This window comes from Mustela lutreola, chromosome 1 (genome assembly GCF_030435805.1).
Source record: "Mustela lutreola isolate mMusLut2 chromosome 1, mMusLut2.pri, whole genome shotgun sequence".
Taxonomy (NCBI): Eukaryota; Metazoa; Chordata; class Mammalia; order Carnivora; family Mustelidae; genus Mustela; species Mustela lutreola.
The window spans coordinates 260028699-260049866 of NC_081290.1; the positions used below are offsets into that span (position 1 = coordinate 260028699).

The 21168-nt window shown below is 44.6% G+C and overlaps 1 protein-coding gene across 1 annotated transcript in view; it reads right to left on the minus strand.

Moving 5' to 3' along the window:
- The window catches only part of LOC131810950 (uncharacterized), a 170319-nt gene extending 150329 nt beyond the window's left edge, over positions 1-19990 (minus strand). The window contains exon 1 of the mRNA XM_059138974.1: positions 19818-19990. The gene's annotated coding sequence lies outside the window, so the exon portion shown is untranslated. The remainder of the gene's footprint in view (positions 1-19817) is intronic.
- Between the last annotated feature and the right edge of the window lie 1178 nt (positions 19991-21168).

Here is a 21168-nt window from a genome sequence, read left to right on the forward strand (position 1 = left end):
GCTCAAATTACTTGAATTCATCATTCCAGCCCAACTGTGTCACCAAGGACAGTCTCCTTATAAATTAAAAAGAGAAAGAAAGAAATGGCTGTGGGAACCTGGATACCTCGTTTCTGTCCTTCGAGCATGTGATCTTTACAAAATCCCAATCTCAAGCATCGCTATCTCGAGGATGAAAGAAACGTGTAAAGCACACAGCCCCGTGACCGGCACCCAGTGGATGTTCAGTGAAGTAGAAGCCACGACTGGGATTTTCCTTCTCCTCCTCCTCCTCCTCCTCACCATCATCATCAGCCTATCAGCCCCAAACTGAATTTACAACAATTTCTGATCCATGATTTGTAATTTAAGGAACATGCGCTTAAACAAAAACTGATGAGTCTCATTTTCCTTGAGAAATAAACTTGAGTGCCTTCCCAAGGAAAAAATCACTCAGATACTTCATTATGGAAAATCCCTCCGAGACCCAAAAACAGAAAATATTATAATGAACCCCCATGGACCATCTCTAAGCTTCAAGAATTATCCATTCGTGGCTACTCTTGCTTCATCTAAATTCCCACCCACTCACCCCCCCCTTTCAGACAACATGTATTTTTTTTTTAACCAGACACCAGACATTTCATCTGTAAATATTTCAGTATCTATCTCTAAGCGTAATTTTAAAAGTATTTGCTAACTGAATGTCGTGGCAACTGCAAGGCATAATTAGGAAATGATTGCCTCACATCTCTAATAATATTCCATAAAAGTCACTAACAAGTGTATGCATTAAAAATAATAATAATAAGGGGCAGGCTCACGAGGCCACATGGGAACTGTGGTATGCATGATTTGTTAGAGCTACACAAAGTGAGTTATTTCATTCCTCCTGATATTTATGACACCGCTAAAACACTGAATACATCAACATCAGAATTAATCATGAATAATATTTAATTAGTGCTTGACAAGGATCAATTTGGCAACCCTTTTTGTTCTTTCTCCTTCCCCCAAATAGAAAAATAGTCATAAACTAAAGTGTTTTATTTTTTCCATCTGCTTCTGGTAAAGCGCATCCCTGAATTGCAAACTTAGCTGAGATCTCCCGAACTTTCATAGACCCAGGTAATTAGACTCAGATGCTGTCCGGACTGGGATTATAAATCAAGTCTGTATACGTAAGCAGAAAACGGACTGCTCACACCAAAGTGGGTGCTGTTTTTCATGGACTCGCCCATGCAGCCGACAGGCCCCACGTCTGAGCAGAGCAGAACAATGCTTTCACGTATAGTTCCCATGTCCGTGGACGACCTCCTCTCTCACCTCTGCAACCCCAGAAAGCATGGATTATAAACGGAATACTTTATTTACAAAAGAAAAAAAATTCTTTGGGACACTCAAGCAAACATTCTGCCCAGAGCTACGTCCGTAGGTACAAGCCAGGAGACTCAGGCACTCAGAAGGTACGTGCCGTGACCTCTTTCCAACCAAACTGTTCACATCCATCCAAAGCACTCGGCGCCCCGAGGACCTTCGGCGGCACTGTGTACCCTTCCCCATCAGGGAGTTGTGTTCTCCTACAGAATGACGAGGAGAACTTTCAACCCATTGTTCTGTTACAACAGTTGCATTCATTTAATTTTAGCAGAATGGCAATATTTGTTGCAGCTGAGTGAGTGTTTTAAATTGCAGAGCCGAAGAATCCTGGGTTTTTGAAGATATTGGAAAGAAAGTATTAAATGGTTGTTTTTAATATGGGGTGGGGGTGGTGTCATTCTAAGAGATCCCTTTTTCTTAATCTCTGACGAGGGTTGAAATGCCTTCTGGAGACAACACACAGCATCTCAGAAGATGTGGAGAACAGGAGATTGGCCAAGCACGTACATCCTGTATCTAACAGAAGCCTCACAATAGGCCTGCGGGGGACAGATACGGTCATCAACTCATGGAGAGGAACACACAGGCTCATGTGGTCAGATAAGGGTCCAGGGTCACTGCGCTAATACAGATGAGTTAGGAACCCAAACTCGGGCCTTTCTGACCCCACAAGTCCAGGTCTATACCATACAAACTGATCCCCCATAAAGATCTTCCAGGGTGCCTGGGTGGCTTAGTGAGTTAAAGCCTCTGCCTTTGGCTCAGGTCACGATCCCAGAGTCCTGGGATCCAACCCGCATCAGGCTCTCTGCTCAGCGGGGAGCCTGCTTCCCTTCCTCTCTCTGCCTGCCTCTCTGCCTGCTTGTGATCTCTCTCTGACAAATAAATAAATAAAATCTTAAAAAAAAAAAAGATCTTCCAGCTTCGTAATTGTTATAACTAATATTATTGAATTCCACATGCTGCTAAGTGCTTTATATAAAACTTGTCATTTATTCCTCACCTCTGTTCCTCTTACTCCCATCTTACAGGTGAAAACATGAGGATTAGAAAGGAGATGTGAGGTACCCACCATCACACAGTCAGGAAGTCTCCTGACTGCTTCACATTTTGCTACATGTACCAGAAAGCTGGGCCACAATACTAATTATATGCCAGGGGAAGACAATCTGAAGTTCTGAGTGCCCAGGGATCGAGTCCCGCGTCGGGCTCTCTGCTCAGCAGGGAGCCTGCTTCCTCCTCTCTCTCTCTGCCTGCCTCTCTGCCTGCTTGTGATCTCTCTCTGTCAAATAAATAAATAAAATATTTAAAAAATAAATAAATAAAAAATAAAAAGCTAGGCTCTTGGAAGATATGATGGGGATAAACATTCTATTTGGTTCTACCCTCCCTGTGCCAAAATGCTGAAATTCCCTCCTCTGTAGCCTGGGAGATGAGGTCAGTGGATCTTGTTTCTGCTCCACTGACTTTTCCACACACAACCTGATAGCTTCTGGAAACAAACCAATGATTACGAGATCATTAAAGTATGTTATTTTAATTAAAGGAGGGTCGTACGTAGAGAGGGAGAGGAGAGGGGCAGTAAGCCTGCTAGTGGTCAACCCAAGCACTGGGTGAGACTCACCTGGGCCTTTCTCACCACCCCGCCTTCCCCGTCTACGTCCACGTCACAGCCTGACTGGGCCCAGTTCTGCTTTTACACCCACGTCAAACTGGGTCAGCCCACCTAGAACCTCACACGTGACATTTTCCAGATCTGCCTTGAGAGGTGAAAAGTTAGTGCCTTAAAGCAGTAATCACCACAAGAACTAAGAGAGAGGCTTGAAATTCAATAGGGCTTTGAAAAAGGAAAGAAAAAAGAAAGTCTAGACTGCCAAAAAAAAATAAATTGGCATTGTTGTAAAATTGTGTTGCACAGCGAGAATACAAATATTATTCATGTTAAGGAAAGGGCTGACCCAAGACGTGATTTATAGGCACTTCAAATGCAGTACAGGAAGTAAACGGAAAAATTAGGGTACAAGGTCACCGAGTAGGCAAGAGTCAACTTAAGGGTAAAGTTAAAAACTTTCGGAAGAAAGCACACAGTTCAGCTTGCCATATAAATTAAGATCTGTCCTCACTTTAAAGAAACGGAGAAAACTGAATATGAGAAAGGCTGCGTTACTAAAGGCGTTTTCTTCCCCACATGCAAGAAAGCAGGAATACTTGTTAGAGGGTGAGAAATGCCAAAGGGATATTTCATAAAGAAACAGAGGGGAGGTTGATGCAATCCCAGAACCGACTCTCTTGTGGTCAGTAATGTAAACAAAGGGCATCATAGGCAAAAGGGCTCACGAGGCACTGTCCTGAGCGAGACAGAGGAATCCAAACCGAGCCTTGTTTTCAGGGACGTGTTGCTTCATTTTTTCACTAAAACAGCCTAAGTGGATCTGGATGGCTCCTAAACTTACCAATGGCCAAGGAGTGACAACAGAAGCAGAAAGCGGTTTCAGCTGGGGAGCTGACTCTGCTCTCTCCAGTCTTCTTGCTCTCTGGCCATTCTGTTTCAAATACAGCGAGCACTAAACACCGTCTTGTTTTGTTTCTTCTTTTATTTTATTTTATTGATTTTTTTTAAGAGATTGTGAATGTTTCCCAAAGAACCACTAGAGGGCAGAGCTTTGTGATGTTCCGAAATTACTAACCGCAGAGCCCGCTAAGACCTCCGAAGGGCCCTTATTCCCCTGGGAGAAGGAAACCGCGCGGTGGCAGGGCGGAGCTCAAGACCGCCTGATACCGAGTCTCCCAGAAGGGGGCGCTCCAAGTGAACGGGACCAAGAAGGAGCACAGGCTCAGCCAGCCAGCGTCCCGCGCATCCTCCTGGTCTCTTAAACCACACGCTCCACTGCCGCACCTGAGGCTACTTTCACTGTAGTCTTTCCCTTGACCAAGCCCCTGATGTTCATCTTATTATGATTTCACCGGCATATGAAATAACTGGGTGAGGGGGCCTGGCTGGCTCCGTCGGTGGAGCATGAGACACTTGGTCTCACGGTAGTGAGTTCAAGACCCACAGCCGGCAGCAAGCCTACTTAAGGAAAAAAAAAAAAAAATTGGGTGAGAAGAGGTGGCAAATCAACTCTGCGCCCAAAGCATCCCTTATTTTCAGCCCCCTCTGAAAACTCTCCGTCTTCTGTTGGGCTGTTGGCCTGCAGCAACCAGAGTCAAAGATGAAGGGAGCACCCTTAGAGCTGCTGTGATGCAGAGAAAAGGGGCCAGGAGAAATTCTTGGAGCAATCCTGAATCAGTCGTTGGCTGACTGGAGCCCACTGAGGGCTCCCACAAAACCCAGTCACTTTGGCCTCTGAGAGGCTTTCTCAAGCTGGAAGACAAGAGAATGTCTTTGCAGGGCCCTAAATCCCTTTGCAGCCCCTGTCACGGGTCGGAGGACCCGAACACAAGGGCTCAAGCGAATTACATCCCATCACCCACTTCTGCAGGAAGGGTCTCACTAACCCATGTCTGGTGTGGCTAACAGACAGAAATCTGATCTCGGCCAAGGATGTGGGAAGAGGCAATGGGAATTTTCTCTTATTTTCAAACTTTGAGTTAGAGACCCATTAATAATTATTGCCATTATGAAAGCAGGTACCTGGGCAACTTGCTGTGTTAATAAAGATACTCCCAAGGAAAGAGCATGGCTTTTAAGAGTACACCAGGGCTCTGGAATGATCAGTGAATTCCAGTAGTAATTCAGGGTGGGCTCTTTTGCTTGCTAGCCAGTACCCCTCACCCCACCTCCAATAGACAGAAAGAGAGAGAGAGAACTCTCCGAGCTTTCCATCTGAGATGAACAAGTCTTGAAATTTATCCAGGGCTGACTCATCTGTGTACTCCCTGTATGTCCCTGGACAAATCAGAGGGACTATCAAAAATCTACCTTCCTAGGAAGGTTGTAAACACCAAATGACAAAATACATGGAGAAGACGACTTAAAAATTCACAAGTACAATCATAACGATTCCTCCCCCACTGCACACATACAAGCCGCCCCCAGTGACAAGCCATGCCTTAGGGTATTTTGTTAAGGCACATCCCAGTGAGGGAACTGAAATAAGCCTTTTGTAAAGTAATATGTGTTATTCATCCTAGTCTAACTGAAATCTGGGTTTAATGACTAACGACCACATCATGACCAAGCTCCAAACCATACACCATTTCCCTCTTTGTGGACTCCAACAGGCATTAACACCAAACCTGGTCCACCGCTCACTGGTTTTCATGGCTGTTGCTATTGCTGTTTTAAGCCAAGTTCTCTCCTGGGATTTGCCAAGACGGAGGAAAGCCCCGGCAGCCCGCTCTGTTGGTGGTTGTGAATCTCAGGTTCACTCCTGGAGGCTGAGAGCACGCCCCATGGAGAGGACATCAGTGGGTGAGGCCACACCAGGGCCAGGAAGGTGGAGAAGCGTATTACCGCAGCAGCTAGCTCTGGCCAAGCCAACGATCAGTGCTCAGGTGTGATACCAAACACAGAGCAGAACGGGTCTTCAGAAACAGCCCAGCATACTACTAGGTTTCTTTACGAAGGTTTTCCACTACTAGGTTTTCTACTACTACTACTACTACCTTTTTACTACTAGGTTTTCTTCCCCCCGCCCCCCCGCCCCCGGGCCATCCTTATAATAACCCAGGCAGCGGTTTCTGTAAAAAGCCGGATTAGATCATCGTGCCTGGCCTTTTAGAAGTTTCCACCACAGATGGAGGGACACAGCGTTAGACGAAAGCCCGGCTCACATCCACATCCGTCTACATTCATTATTGGCCCTGTTCTCCGAAATGCTATATGTTATCTGGAGCCTGTTTGTTTTTATCTGTCAGAGTGGTTTATTGTTAGGGAAATGTGGTGTCAGCTGTCTCTTCCCCACCATCAAAGCCGCTTCATTAAAGTTAATAGTGTTTGACTTGCCGAGATCTCTTACCAAGGTAACCCAAGAAAGCCCCTGCTGGCTGTTATTTTTCCGGCAGTAAAGGCACCAAATGGATGCAGTAACTGCATTAATCTTTTAGGAAAGAGAAATTTAAAAAAAAAAAAAAAAAGCCTACCGTATGACTCTGTCTAGTAGCTGCTTAATAAATGTGCCTTGAATTCATGAGGCTAATGTCACTCTTTGGTTCGGGACAGGGCTCAGAACCAAATGGCCTATGATCCTGACTCTGCCGCTCACGGCTCCATGGCCTGGGGCTTGTCGCTTCCCCAGACTGAACTTCAATTTCCTAATCTCAGAATTAAGAGGGTTCGATTATAAGGGAGCTTTTTCTTTAAATCGGGGAACCCTCTGGACAAAAGTAACCTGGCAACGAAACCTGAAGTATAAAGCAGACAAAAGCAAACTTTTTCTAGCTAGAAGGAGAGAGACCAGAAGTCCCACCTTCTCAGCGTATCTCCCTCCCTTCCTTACTGCCTCTGTCTACACCCACCTCAGCCCTTCCGCAGGGGTCCTGGGCAACCTCTGCTGGCCGCCACCCCCACCCTGGACTTCCTGGAACAGCATCTGAAATCTACTAGCCTAGAAGGAATCATCTTTAAGGTCTTATCTGCTTGGAGTCTGGTTCTGTGATTAAGGAACTGGAGTCAAACCCCATGAGGACCGTTTCTAATTAATGTAATAACTCCATGAACATCTCTGCTCAGTGCTGCACAACATTGAACGTTTGGGTTTGACGTTGTTTTCTGTTTATCTTCTAATCTCTGCTTTCTATTGTGTCCTGTCAAATTGCCCTTCACCATTGGAGTAGTGGGTCTCAAGCAAGCTCTGTCACCTCCTGGGTCACTGTCACTTCGTGCTAGTTCAGTCTCAAATGTCAGTGTGACTCCATTTAAATCTCATCACCTCCCTCTCCTGCAGGGCGGTCTTCAGAGTCCTTCCTCACCCAGCAGGCTTCTCTTCGGGGCCAGAAAACCAGCAAAAGAGTCAAACCCAACAGCCCTGCCCCATAGCACGCACCTGACCACAATCAACTCAGGCATCCTTGCCACATCACCCAGCACATGACCAGGCTGCCCGGCGGCCAGCCCTGAAGCCTCATGCCGTCCGTCTCTGGTCATCTCCTCTGCTGAGCAGGCCAGGGGACAAGTCCTCAAGGCTGCTGCTACCCAAGCGGGTGTCCAACGGGTCATCTAAAGCCAATTCTCCCTCCTTGCAAGCAAAAGGGAATTTCTCCCCTCAATTTGTTGAAGGAATTACCCCCAACCTCTGCTGCTCCCTCACAGAAAGGGCGGAAAGGATGATGAATCACTCTTGCTCCAAAAGGCCACAGCCAACAAGCCTCTCCCCTCTCTTCCTTCCCCCAGAACCTCCATGAAAGGCCTTCGGGATGAGAGAAGGCTTGAGTCAATGACGAGAGGTAGGAGGATGTAGTAGGCTGCCCCCACAGTAGGGGGAAGGTAAGGGATGCAGAAGGGAAGGAGCAGGGGGCACGTTATCATTGGCTTTCTTTAAAATGTTGCATCTGCGACCACGCTTCTAGTACCACAGACAGGAATCCCACCAAATAGCCTGTACACATGTACGACTAGGATATCTACCAGACTCTATTTGTATTTATACATGTGGTTCAGACTTGGATGGGTACCAGCACAGCGCACCTGCGGAAAACTCCAAAGAATCCCAAACCACACATTTAGTTTTATTTTTTTTGGCCCAAGTCTCTGAGGGAGAGAATAAAACAAGAACAACGAGAACCCTTCCTTCTTTTTTTCCTTCCTTCCTTCCTTCCTTCTCCCCTCGCTCCCCCCCCTCCATCCGTCCGTCTCTCCGTCCCTCCTCCCGTCCATCCTTCAGCTCTGTCTAGGGAGCCTTTCCTTACACCAGGCACTTGCTGGAGGCCATGGCAAATAAAACATGTCCCCTGCCTGGCCATGGTAACTCAAAACCTCAGAAACAATTCCACTTGTATAACACTTCAGCTTTACTTTTCCAGAAGCTTTTACACCCAGTAGTTCACTAGGATCCTCACAATAATGGTTAAGGTAGATATAACCACCGTTTACAACAGAGAAAATAGAAATACAGCAAAGTTAAGGGACTTGTCCACTCTCACAGCTAGTTAAGTGCCTCTGACTTCTGGTCCCTGGCTCTTTCTTTTTGACCAAACTGTACCCAGATGTATCCTGTGATTTCCTTACAACCGCCTTTACAATGACTGTACATTCCAGATTTTCCAGGATCCTTTCAATTTTAAATATTCTGTTCCTTTGTCTTCCAAATTGGACTTGTCAGACTGCTTGAATTAGTTCTGAAAATACAGTCACTTATATCAATTTTAGGTTTGAAAAATATTGCCATCGTGGGCTCTCTTTTTTTCCTATAAACATTCTGAAGTGAGATTTAGGCTTTATAGCATTAAGATTATGCAAGAGTCACAGTTTTTCAATCAAGTCATCCTTTGGTGTAGAAAATTATTTCAGTACACACATTATTTAAGCTATTCTGAAAACTACTCTGACATTCTTTTTATTAATCTTTTTCCTGTTTCAAATCCTTCCATCGGGCATTTCTGTCAGGCTTCTGAAGGGTCCCATATGCACACTTCCAGTGCAGAAATGTGTTCTTTTTTGGTTCACTGGAATCTTTCAGAATGTCTGGCACTGAAACAGATTGGCTTTAATTAAAAGGCTATGATTTCTGTGAATTCCCATTAAGTTAGTGAAAGAAATCTGCATTTAAAAAATACAGTTAACACATTAAGTCACACTTGTACTGAAAAATGGTTCATGTTTAAAAAACTACTTAAGCAGATGAAACTAAACTGCCTGTAATAAAAATGTGCTCATTTTTAGTAAAATCCTTCACTTCTGAAGAGAGGGGTTAGTTTAGTACATATGTGCCCAATTAGCCATAAAAACTCAACTAGACATGAACCATGCAAACCGCCAGTCCGCCTGTTGATGTTAAAACATAGATCCCATTAACAGGAATGTAATTTAAATGGTTAAAAAGTGATAAAGTACACAAGTATAATCTGATAGGGTTTGAAATATGATACTGCTGGACACCGATGACAAACCAGTTTTGAATTATGACTCCAGTGAAGTCTGAAACAGCTCAAGCATGTTAATTAGTGACCCACAAATTCAAGAACTGCATTATGTTATGTTATATATTTCTATTCGGTCACACCTCTTTACCCACCGGCAAAAGCATATCCTCTAATAGTCAGAGAGGAAAGCCAGATGAAGCTTTTTGAATTCTAGGTGCTGGATACTCTAGGAACACCTGACAAAACTTTCCCTCATTCAATTTAACTTATCTTTCAAATGTGATCCAACTCAAGACATTTTCTCAAGGAACAATATTCCAGAGGACCCATGAAGTGCAGAGAAGTTCACCAGTTACTGGGAAAATGCAGGAAGAGCAATCAATATGGTCACTTCTTTCCACATGAGTGAGCCCCAAGCTGTGTAAGGGACGCTCCCACATCAGCATGGGAAAGCCGGAGAGGAGCAAGAACTGGGAGGAAGCGATCTGAATCATCTGCTATAGCTTTATTAGAGATAAATGTGAGCCGATGCGCCTTATTTTTCATTATAAAATAACACCCTGTCCATTTAAGGGATACGCTTAAGCCCGTCAAGAAGATCCTGAAGGCTCACCACTGAACTGGTGACCTTGCTTTGAGAATTACCACCCTGCGTGCTTATAATATTAAAGGCAGGATTTGGATTTCTTAGATAACCATTTATAAAAAAAAATCAAATAGATTATTTTGGAAGGCAAACTAAACTCCCATCATCTCATTTGACCATCTCATCTTTTTAAAGGGCCACAAAATTGCACTTGACCGTTGCAATTCCACTTCTCTCCAGTTATCTTCCATCCTTAGAATCAGCTCCTCAGGCCTAGTTCAAACCCTGTTTGCTCAGATTCAGCGAATTCCCTCTGCTGTCACATTCATTGGAAAAGAGAAACATATTATAACACCATTCTCCACATACCATGCCACAATCACATATTAAATGGCTAGGAATAGTACGCCCTACCAGAGAACCTGAGCTCTGTCAAAATTACCAAATGAGAGGCTGAGTAATGCATTCTAGCTGGTGTCCCTAAAATAACTAGTTTGGAGGAGAAGGAGGAAATCAGCATGTGAGCCCTGGCAAATCAATCTATGAACCACGGGGTATGAAGACCTCCATTCAAAGTTCACCAAACGTTACTGTGGCTTTACATCAGTAATTAGACTGAAATTCAAGAAAGAGATGCTGTCATTGCCGCCATCCTAACCAAGCTCAGATTCATGTCTCCGTTCCATTTTCTGCTGCACCTCTTCTGAGCAACATCATATCTTGCCCGGACTTTTGCAGTAGCCTCTCATCTTTACAGTGCTGAAAAGTTAATCTTCCAAAAGTCCAGCTCCAATAAAATGGCTCCCCTGATCACAAAACTTGGATCATTTGTTACCATTGCCTGTCCGCAGAATTAAGGTCACATTCCTTAGCCTAGGATTTGAGGCACTCTCCTCTTTCTGATGTCCTTTCCCACTTCATTCCCGGCAGTCTACAAGGCCCAATCCTCTCTGTACACTGCATGTGCTCCTGCAGCTCCCTTACCGAGGGTACTATCCCCTCCTTCATTCCATCTCCTCATCATCACCCCACTGAGTCGAAATCCTTCCCTTGAGTAAAGCTTAGAAGAGAGGAATTCCATCTTTGCTATAAAAAGTGCAAAGAGCAGTGCCTGGCTTAAAAGCGCTCATTAAACATTTTCTGTTATTGTTGTGGTTACCGCTGTCCCTGTGAGTGTGCCATGAAGTCCTTAATCTTCACAGACGGACTAACCCCTTGCTCCTATGGGATATTTAACTGTAGCTCTCTTATGATGTGCCTAATTACTTCTTCTTGGCTCCTATAGTTATTTAGCTATACAATTCATCTCCTCTTATGGACTGTGAGTTTCTAAAACAGATCCAATTTCATTCACTTTTATATCTTCCATGTCAGAATACAAAGCCCTACAAGCAAATCTTTGAAGAAAAATGTTACATATCATGCCAAGCCACAAGGGGGCACGATTGAGCCACTGTACCAATGGAATCCTCCTAGAGTTATTCATAAATTAGGTTTTAGAATTGAAAGGTTTTTTTTCCCCTTGAAGGTCTATTTGTAAATCTGTTTAAATATATATGCATTATGTATGATTACAAATCTATTCATGTTGACATGGAAAGATAGCTGTGATATAGTGAATTTTTAAAAGGAATAAGCAAAATAGAAGGTCTATGATCTGATTTTTGTATAACATCTAATCTTAAATACACGTGAGAGAAATAAAAGTCTGGAAGAATATCCACCAAAATGTTAACGGCGGTCATCTCTGGGAAGTGGGGGAAGAACACAGAATGGGAGTATGGAGATTTTATTTTCTATTCTGAACCCTTTTGGGTTTTTTAAAATAAACAATACATATTAAATTTTATAATCATTAAAATAAAGACGTATCCTTTAAGAAATCTCCAAGCAAAGTGTTTATTTTATTTCTCTTGTTACCTCACCTCCAGCCCCATATTTGATATATTTAAAAGTAAATATTTTGGGAATTTTCTGATAAATTAAAGCAAAGAATCCCAAATTCTCTTGGTACATGGGGCCCTTAGTGTCTCAATAATTTTTTTGCAGCACCCCTTGAATGAAAGAAATACTTAACAGTTCCATTTCTTAAGTGTCAAAATCCAAACAACTTACCAAGTATTTATGTCCTAATAATTTCGTGGCCATTTGAAAGAATAATACACATAAATTGAAAAAATGTATTTTTATTTCATTCTTAAATGGCCACAATTACTTATTAATGGATAGTGTACCCCTCTTGGGCATCATACAACTTCTTAAACTTTGGAACCAGATCTCATCTCCTACTCCACACTGATTTTCATTAGGTACTCAGTTTTTAGCACAACTTACAACCACCTAACACCCAGCTTCACAAAGATAGGGCACCATTGGAAGGAATGCAGTGCGACCTAATGTTGAAACTATGAGCACCTTGAACTCATAGTTCTTGGGTATCCCACAACCGTCCAGTATAGTTGTGTTTCCCCTAAAAATTTAATTTATCTCATAGTATCCCTGCATGTTTACTCCAGCACCCATGGGCACCATGGCACACATTTTGGGAACCAGTAAATTCAAATGATAAAACTGATTCCCTGTAAGGCTGGCAAAGGAGGAGAAACTCATTAAACTAGACTTGAAGTTATTCCAACCTAATAACTCAGTCGACACTATTTTTTTTTTTTTTTTCTCTAAACCGAAGTCTTCGGGGAAGGAGAAAAGGATGGTGTGGGAAGCCGGGCTGAGCGCTGGATTCTGGTGGTTTCTCTATATCCCTATTCACCAAATTCCTCTGCCAATGATTCTCCTACTCAAAACTAAGAACAACAGCAATCTCTGAAGCAGCATGTTCCTGGGAAACACCCAAATTCTTTTCTGTGGTGTCTAGGATCTCCAACGAACCTACTCACTTTTCCGCCGCCCTCCACCCCAAAGTCTGAGGGTCTCCTACAAAGATGTAGGAGAGCAGAGCAGGTCCCACAGCACAAAGATGTAGGAGAACACAGAGAGACTCAACTGCTAACTGAGTTGGCCCTCATCTTTCCCTGCAGAGCTCCTGGGACCAAGCCCCCCTGCTCCCCGCAACAAGTACAGAATAATTACTATCTAAAACCACTTGAAGTCTGGATTAAGAAGTATTTTTCCCTAAAGTTTAATGAGCTCAGTCTCACATCTTGATTTAATGTGATGGCTTGTGATTTTCTATTATCAATTATCTAATTGATAGAACACGTTAGAACACTATTCTAATAGAAGACTAAAACAAACTCAAAAGGCATCTCCAATTTGTGGGGAGGGAAGTTCCATGCAGAGACTGCTTACACAAGTCCCTGGCGATCACAGAGAAATGGAAACAACACAAATGTCCAAATGAACAGACAAGTGTGGTCTATCGAGCCATACAATGGTGTCTTAACCAGCCTTAAAAAGAAAGGAAATTCTGACCCACACTACAACATGGATGAACCTGGAAGACATTATCTAAGTGAAGAAAGCTAGTCACAAAAGGACAAATACTGTGTGATTCTACTTAAATGAGGTCCCTAGAGTGGTCAAATTCACAGAGAGAAAAGAGAAGAGAGGTCCCCAGGAGCGGGGGGAGTGAGGAGTGCAGAGTTATTGTTTTGTGGATACGGGGTTTCGGTTTGGGAAGATGAAACAGTTCCGGAGAATGGTTATACAACAGTCAATGTATTTAAGGCCACTGAATTGTACACTTAAAAGTTAAAATGATAAATTTTAGGTTAGGTATATAATTTGATTTTTTTAAAAAATCACACTGATGGCTTTCTGCTAAGGGAAGACTTGGATTTAACTGGAATCGCGTCCTTCAAGGTCAGTTGAAGAGCTTGTAGCAGATCTAGAGATAAGTCCATTTGGAGGACCTGGTGTTAAATCCACACAGGATGTTTCAAAAGCCAAAGGCCTGTTCCAAAGGAAACAATGTCTAAAGGAGAACTGTAGCAGCATGGAAAAGAGAAAAGAGCTTCCACCTCCTTTTTCCTAAGAATATTCCAATTTCCTCCACAGTTTCCAACCCTTCAGGCACAAGTGTGAAATCCTCACTCCTCTCCCTCTCAAAATCGATAATGCACTTCCCCGATGCTGCAAATCCGAGGCGTGACAAAATAGGCCCTAGAAGGACTGCTTGAAGAGACAGGCAAATGCAAACCCACCCGGGTACTAGAACACAGTGTCCTGGGAGTAAGGCTTCCTGAGAGACGTTTCCTTGTTATCAGCGTCGGGCTGATGTTGCTAAAGGTCTAAGGCTTGAAGTTTGGGGTGCAGGAGAAGGGGTCTCTGGGGATAACCTGGGAAATTCTGGAGGATACCTTCTCTCTAAAGGCTCAGAGGAGTCCTGTAAGACAGAAATTTGAATTGTGCAAATCCTCACCCACTGAGCATTTTTAAAATATGCCTAGCTCCTCCCCGTCTTGATTTCTCTATTTTGTAAGTGGCATCCAATCTCAAATCTTTAGAGTCTTTTTTTTTTTTTAGAGTCTTTTTTATTCCTCCTTTCATCAACACATTCCATTAGTCATCAAACTCTAAATTCAGCTCTAACAATTTCTCCTTTTTTTCCCCTTGTCCCCAGCCATCATACTAGTTTATGTCCTTATAACTACCTCAGTAGCTTCCTCCCTGGTCTTCATATCTGTTTTCTTCCCTCTTTACAGCCTGCATCGGAAGAATGTTCTAGATCACTGTGCTGAGTATGTCACAACTATGCCTAAAAAACTTCGGTGGCTCCCCATTACCCACTGGATAAAAAAGACCAGACCCCTTAGTCTGGCATGTGATATTCTTTGTGGTTCTCACTCCAAACTGCCCTCCTACCTTTGCCACCACAGGGAAACTAACCCTACTGTCAAGTTAAAAATTCTCCATTCCCTGAATGGACCTCAAGGTTTCCCATCACACCTCGCCCTCCCTCGCCACCAGCCACTTGCTCATCCTCAATCAGTTCTGAACCCCCTCCTTTTCTCCTTGTATTTTTTTTTAATGATTTATTTATTTAACCTGGGAGTGGGGAGCACTCGAGAGTAAGGGGAGGAGCAGAGGGGACAAGGAGAGAGAGAATCTCAAGAAACTCCCTGCTGAGTAGAGCCTGACTCGGGGCTTGACCTCACAACCCTGAGATCATGATCTGAACCAAAACCAAGAGTCCTACGCTCAACCAACAGAGCCACCCATGCATGCCTCTCCTTGTTTTTCTCTGTCTTTGAAGTCTGGCTTAAATGTGGGGACTTTGTGAAATCATTGATCTTTTCTTTGAATTCTCCCAGACACTTCAACAGTAGGAATCTTATAGTTCATAATATACTCAACTTGGCTTAGTGTCGTAAGTTTCAAGATAGTCAACCGTACAGTTGACCCTTGAACAACACAGGGGTTAGGGGTACTGCACCCACTGCACAATCAAAAATCCACATAAGTTTTACTAGTCTATAAACACATATTTTGTATGGTACATGTATTATATACTGTGTTCTTACATTAAAACAAGCTAGAGAAAACATTATTAAGAAAATCATCAGCGGGGGCAGCGGGGTGGCTCAGTTGGTTGAGCCTCTACCTCTTGGTTTCAGCTCAGGTAGTGATCTCGGGGTTGTGGGAGCAAACCCCGGGCCAGGCTCCACACTCAGCACAGAGTCTGCTTGGGGGTTCTCGCTCCCTCTGCCCCTCCCCACCATGCACTTGCGAGCATGCATGCTTTCTACCTCTCTCTCGCTCACTCAAAAAAAAACCCAAATCTTTAAAAGAAATCTTAAGGAAGAGAAAATACATTTACAGTACTATACCATATTTATTTTAAAAATCCACATTTAAGTTAACCCACACAGTTCAAACCTGTATAGTTCAAAAGTCAGCTACATATTAAAGTATTCCATATTGGAGGACCACAAACAAATTTGAATATAAAACTGTGCTATCAGGGCACCTGGGTGGCTCAGTGGGTTGGGGCCTCTGCCTTCAGCTCAGGTCATAATCCCAGGATTCTGGGATCGAGCCCCACATCGGGCTCTCTGTTCAGTGGGGAGCCTGCTTCCTCCAATCTCTCTCTCTGCCTTCCTCTCTGCCTGCTTGTGATCTCTGTCTGTCAAATAAATAAATAAAAATCTTAAAAAAAAAAAAAAGAGAGAGATGGTATAAGAAAAGGAGATGAATTTTAAAAATACAAAAACAAAAAAACTGTGCTATCATCTCTTACTTTCCCCAAATGCTTAACGTAATGCTTTATACATCAAAAACATTTAATGTCTGTTGAATAATATTTAACACATACCATAAAATTCCTAAACCTCAATTATATCCTTAAGCCAGTGATCATATTCCTTTTTCTTTCTTACATCACAGATATTTTTCCTAATGAAATCTTAGATGGAATCCCAATATATGTCTTACGGGAAGATTTTATATGTGTTCTATATACAGAATAAAGCACTTATAAGTGGCATCTCACTTTATGTACATTTATTTTAAGTTAAAATTTATAGCATTTCCTATTATTAAGTGAACTATGAGAATAGCAGGCTGTTTCGATGAATATAAAATGTGAAGTAGAGGGTTACGAGTAGTGATTTGCACTCAGCCAGCTATTTCTGGGTTTTTCACATGATTCAGAAAACCCTGACTCACATCACTAAGTCACAGCGTGCATCTTCATGTGAGCGGACATCGACAGGGTAACACATTCTATTTTTTTAAAGCTCAGATTCAACCTGCTAGATCTGTGACACATTAAGAAAGCCATACACAGCAATTAAGAACCTAGAGTCTGCTCCCAACCCTGGCTCCCCTCTGTTTAACAATGCAGACCTTAAGCAAGTTATTGGGCCTCAGTTTCTGCATCTGAAAACTGGAAATGATAATGGTTCTTCCCTCATAAGGTTGTACAAGAGCAAGATGGTGTTGGACAAATGTATGCCCCAATTGTCTTCAGTGTGTTAAAATGTGGTATAGGATACACTGAGGTGCGCAGTTTTAATGTTTTATTATATACTCAATCATTATTAAAACATTTATACGTGTAACGCATAAAGAATAGCAGTATAATGGAACTCATGTTCCCAACTGGCAATTACTGTTGAAATGCCCAGTGTACCCCTCCCCTCTGTGATCCCGTTCCCTGTCCTCCCTCATGAGGGAACAGACCTTTGCCATATTTTATTTTTAATTTTTGTTTAGCACTTACCCTATTACTATGTGCCAGGCTCTGTCCAAAGTGCCTTCCAAAATGTCCACCTCTCACCCTCCCCACAGCCCCACGAAGTGGACAAGATTCTCGCTGGCAATCTACAGATGCAGAGCGTAGGGCACAAGGAACTATGACAGCATGCTCCCAGGCAGTTTGTACACGTTGCTGCCAGCATTTGAATCCACGCAGTGGGCCTCCGGAGTCTCTGTTCTCCCACACACCCAGGCTTGACACAGGGTGTTAAGGGCCCTCTCACGCCCTCCATGACCAGACACTGACTTAACACCCACCATGTGCCAGGCACGGGACTGGGGACTGCAGAGTTTAAGGAAAAGCATCTTCCTCTCCAGCACCTGACAGTTCCCAGAACATTGGTTCCTTCCACAGGAGCAGACTCCAGCTCTCTCACAGGCCCAGGCAGTCTAGAAGTGCCCGCGAGCTGTGTGTGGCCTTGAGGACAGGCAAGCAGGCCCAGCCACTTCACCTTGGTGTTGGCCAGGGTGGGTCTCGACAACAATCAATCCCCAAGGAATCACGGGAAATTCCAAACTGTCTGCCCCCACTCCCCCGGCCTCTTCCTCATCAAGGCTTCCTCTGAGATGGGAACCACGTAGGATTGCGCAGGAATCCACAGCCTCTGCCAGCAAGCAGGCCAGTTACGGCCTCGTGGCCCAGCCCACAAGGAAAGGCCTCCACTTGAGCGCATGTCACTCCCCTAATTATTCTGTGTGCCTGGAGTCCAACAATAACAGAGCGTTTTTCACAAACAGCTCCCACCATGAACCTTGCAGCCTCGTGCATGCAGCCGAGCACTGAGAAGTGCTAAAGGGTCGGGGGTTCGTGCAGCCAACAGTCCCAGGCCTCTGGGGGAGAATCCCGGGCACATTCTAGTCCAAAATCTGCCCCCAAAATAACTGCCTGAGGCCCCAGCTGCCTCCAGGGCCTACTTCCTGAGGCTGACCTGGGTCACAGTGGGTGGGGCCCTAAGAAGGCCCAGCAGATCTGAAAGCAGCTGCACCAGAGCCACTAAGAGAAAGAAGCAAGGGGTGGGGGACAGGATACTAAAGAAAGATCTTTCCTCCAGGGTCACATTCAGCGAGTGCTCCCAAGGCTATATCATATCGCGAAGATTGGTTTTTCAGTAAAGTTACTTACTCAATACCAGCCCTGGCAGATACTGGGATTGGAGGTACGGTTCTAGGATATAACGGCTAAGTCCCCTACATTATTGGGGGGGGGGGGACAGCAATAATCAAACTAATAATTTTGGATCGTGATTAGTGCTTTGAAGAAAATAAAATATCTTTGTCCCATGGGGGTGGACAGGGAAATGAATATGAACTAAGATCTAAAGGAGGAGGTAGCAAAGCAAAGGCAAGGGAAAAGCATTCCAGGCAGAGAGAACAGAAGTGCAAGACCCTGAGGTCTCTGATTAAACGCTGATTAGGGGTTTAAAAAAAATGTTTGATGAAAAACTAGTGCTCTCAAAATTCTAGTACATGGTAGAGTTACTTCCTTAAGAGCATAAAGATCAAAGTGCTGTGTTGGAAAGAAATTTGTCCTTGGCTTTAAACGAAGATGCAAAAAGAATGTCTTTGAATATATATTTACATTTATATGTTTCACAAAGATCTTTTTAAAAAGCCTTTCATGTTCTTTATCCTTTAAACTTTTGTAATATAGGTTGAAAGCATGATACAATCTTTCTCTTCCAGCTCAAGCACTGAAAGATCTTTCTCCTAGAACTAATGAAGACATCCGTTCTGTCCGGATGTAATTTACCTCCCTTGTTCCAGATTTTGAAATAAGAATACCACCTACCCCTAATTGCAACTATGTAAAAAAAAAAAAAATGTGTGCACAGGGATTATGACGATGGGAGACTAGGAAGGGGTGGCAGTTGTTTTTCAATATTCCTTTGTTACTATTAAAACTGGGAATAAAAGATACATTGTGCTTAACTGTGCAATTTGCTTGTCTTCAATGTGAATAAATGTGTTTTTAACTGCTGTTCATGTCCCATTTCCAACATCACCGCCACCGACAACCTCTCCCGGCTACAAATAAAGTTGAGAAGTGCAAGAAAGAGGTCTTTACAAACCCTCGTACAGTGAGTGCTTCGGCTCACGCACAATCCCTGTGCACCCTTCTTTCTCTCCGTGGACGGAACTTCTTGGGGATCCTTCGGGATCCTGGCCGTATTTCCCCCCAGGCTCTTATTAAAACCAGGTGCGCGGGAGGAGGGCGTTTTGCAAAGAAAAGGCTTCGCTTGGCCCAAAGCTCCCCCTTCCGGTGTGTTTTCTAGAAAGGATTCGTGAGCTGAGCAAAGAGATAGCTGGCAACTACTGCGGGGCGGGCAAACGGGGCGTGTGGTCACGGCGGACCCGCGCGCGGCCTGGCTGTGCCAGGGCCAAGTGTGCAGGGGCCCCAAGTGAGCCGGGGACACGGACACTGCGCCCCCGCCTCCGGGAGTGTGATCGGCGCGCAGGTGAAGCCCCAGAACCACAGCTCGGCCCGCGGGGACCTAGAAGAGCGGGACGGCGGCCGCGGGGCCACCGCAGATCGGAGCGTGAGAGCCGGGCGCGCGGAGGGGCCGGCCGAGCCCCCGATCTGCGGAGCTCCGCCGCCGTCTGCTGCCGGAACTCGCGCGGGTCGCGCGGCGCTTACCGTCGGCGGCCGGTGGCGCTCGCGTCTCCAGGGTCCCGGCCCGGCTCGCGGGGGTGGGGGGGAAGTGGCGCGGGACGCGGCGGCCGGCGCGCTGGGAGCTGGGGTCTCCGCACTCGGGGCAGCGCGGCGGGGTGCCTGCGGGCCTCTCTGCCCGCGACCTTTGACCGGCGGTCGGGCCTGGGAGGACGAAGACCGCGCCCCCTCCCGAGCGCGCAGGGAAACTCCTGAGAGAGCTTGGGAGAGCTTGGTCCTGCTGGGCCGGGACCCCCACTTCGGGCCCAGCATCTGGGGTGACGGCGTTGGTTACTTGTGGGGGTCAGAGATTTGAGTGTGGGCGCTTTCATCAGACCCTAGAGCTATTCAAAGTGGAGACCACGGGACGAGAAAAAAGGAGCATTATTAGGTTACAAACGGTTAAGGAGCAGAGAACAGGGAACCCCAAAAATACAGTTGCAATTTTTGAGCGGCCACTTACTATTCCTTAGACCAAACGACAAAACGACTTTTTTTCTTTCTTTCTTTCTTTTTCTCTGCTGCTTTTAAGAGCGCTTAACTAGGCTCTATATAGCCTCGGTTCCGACAGCCCTGCATGAATTTTCAGTAACCCCAGGAAACCGCCAGCCAGACAAGACGGTGAGAAGGCCTCCCATCCCAAATGTTTGCCTGTACATTTGGTCCCATGAAAACTCCAAATCGGGTCACCCCAGCATGTCTTCTGGGCGTGGTGCCCTGTTTGATGGGAAAAAGTATTCTCGGCCCCAACCCCAAGATCCTGTGACAGCTAACAAAGGGAATTCTAGAAAAGTTTCCAGACTGAAGCAACCCTAGTAATTTCTGGTAAAACATTATCTAAAGCCAGTTTCTCAAATCGTGGTCCAGGGGCCACCTACATCCTGGGATCCTTGGTAGAGATTCAGGATTTAGGGCCTACACTATAGCTAAATAAATTAGATTCAGAATGATGAGGCCCAGGAATCTGCATCTTTAGAAGCTTGTCTTTCGAGGTTTCTGCTCAGTATGGTTTGAGAATTACTAGACTTAGCCCTTTATTTGATACTGCTGAAATGGTGCTTGTTTTTCCATCTGGAGCACTGCCTCCAGACTCTCAACAGTGTTAAACATTCTTCTTCTCCTTCTCCTTCTTCTTCTTCCTTAGGCCACAAAATTTGGCTTCCAAAAAAACTGTGCCTTATTTCATGAATTTAAAAAAAAGAAAGAAAGAAATATGTCAAAGCATTACTTCCCACTGTCTGGGGCTCTGAGCACATCCTAATAATTAAAAAAAAAAAAAAACCACTAGGTAAGTGAATTATGCTGAGTGCCTTCCACTAATGTTGGGCTATTTGTCAAT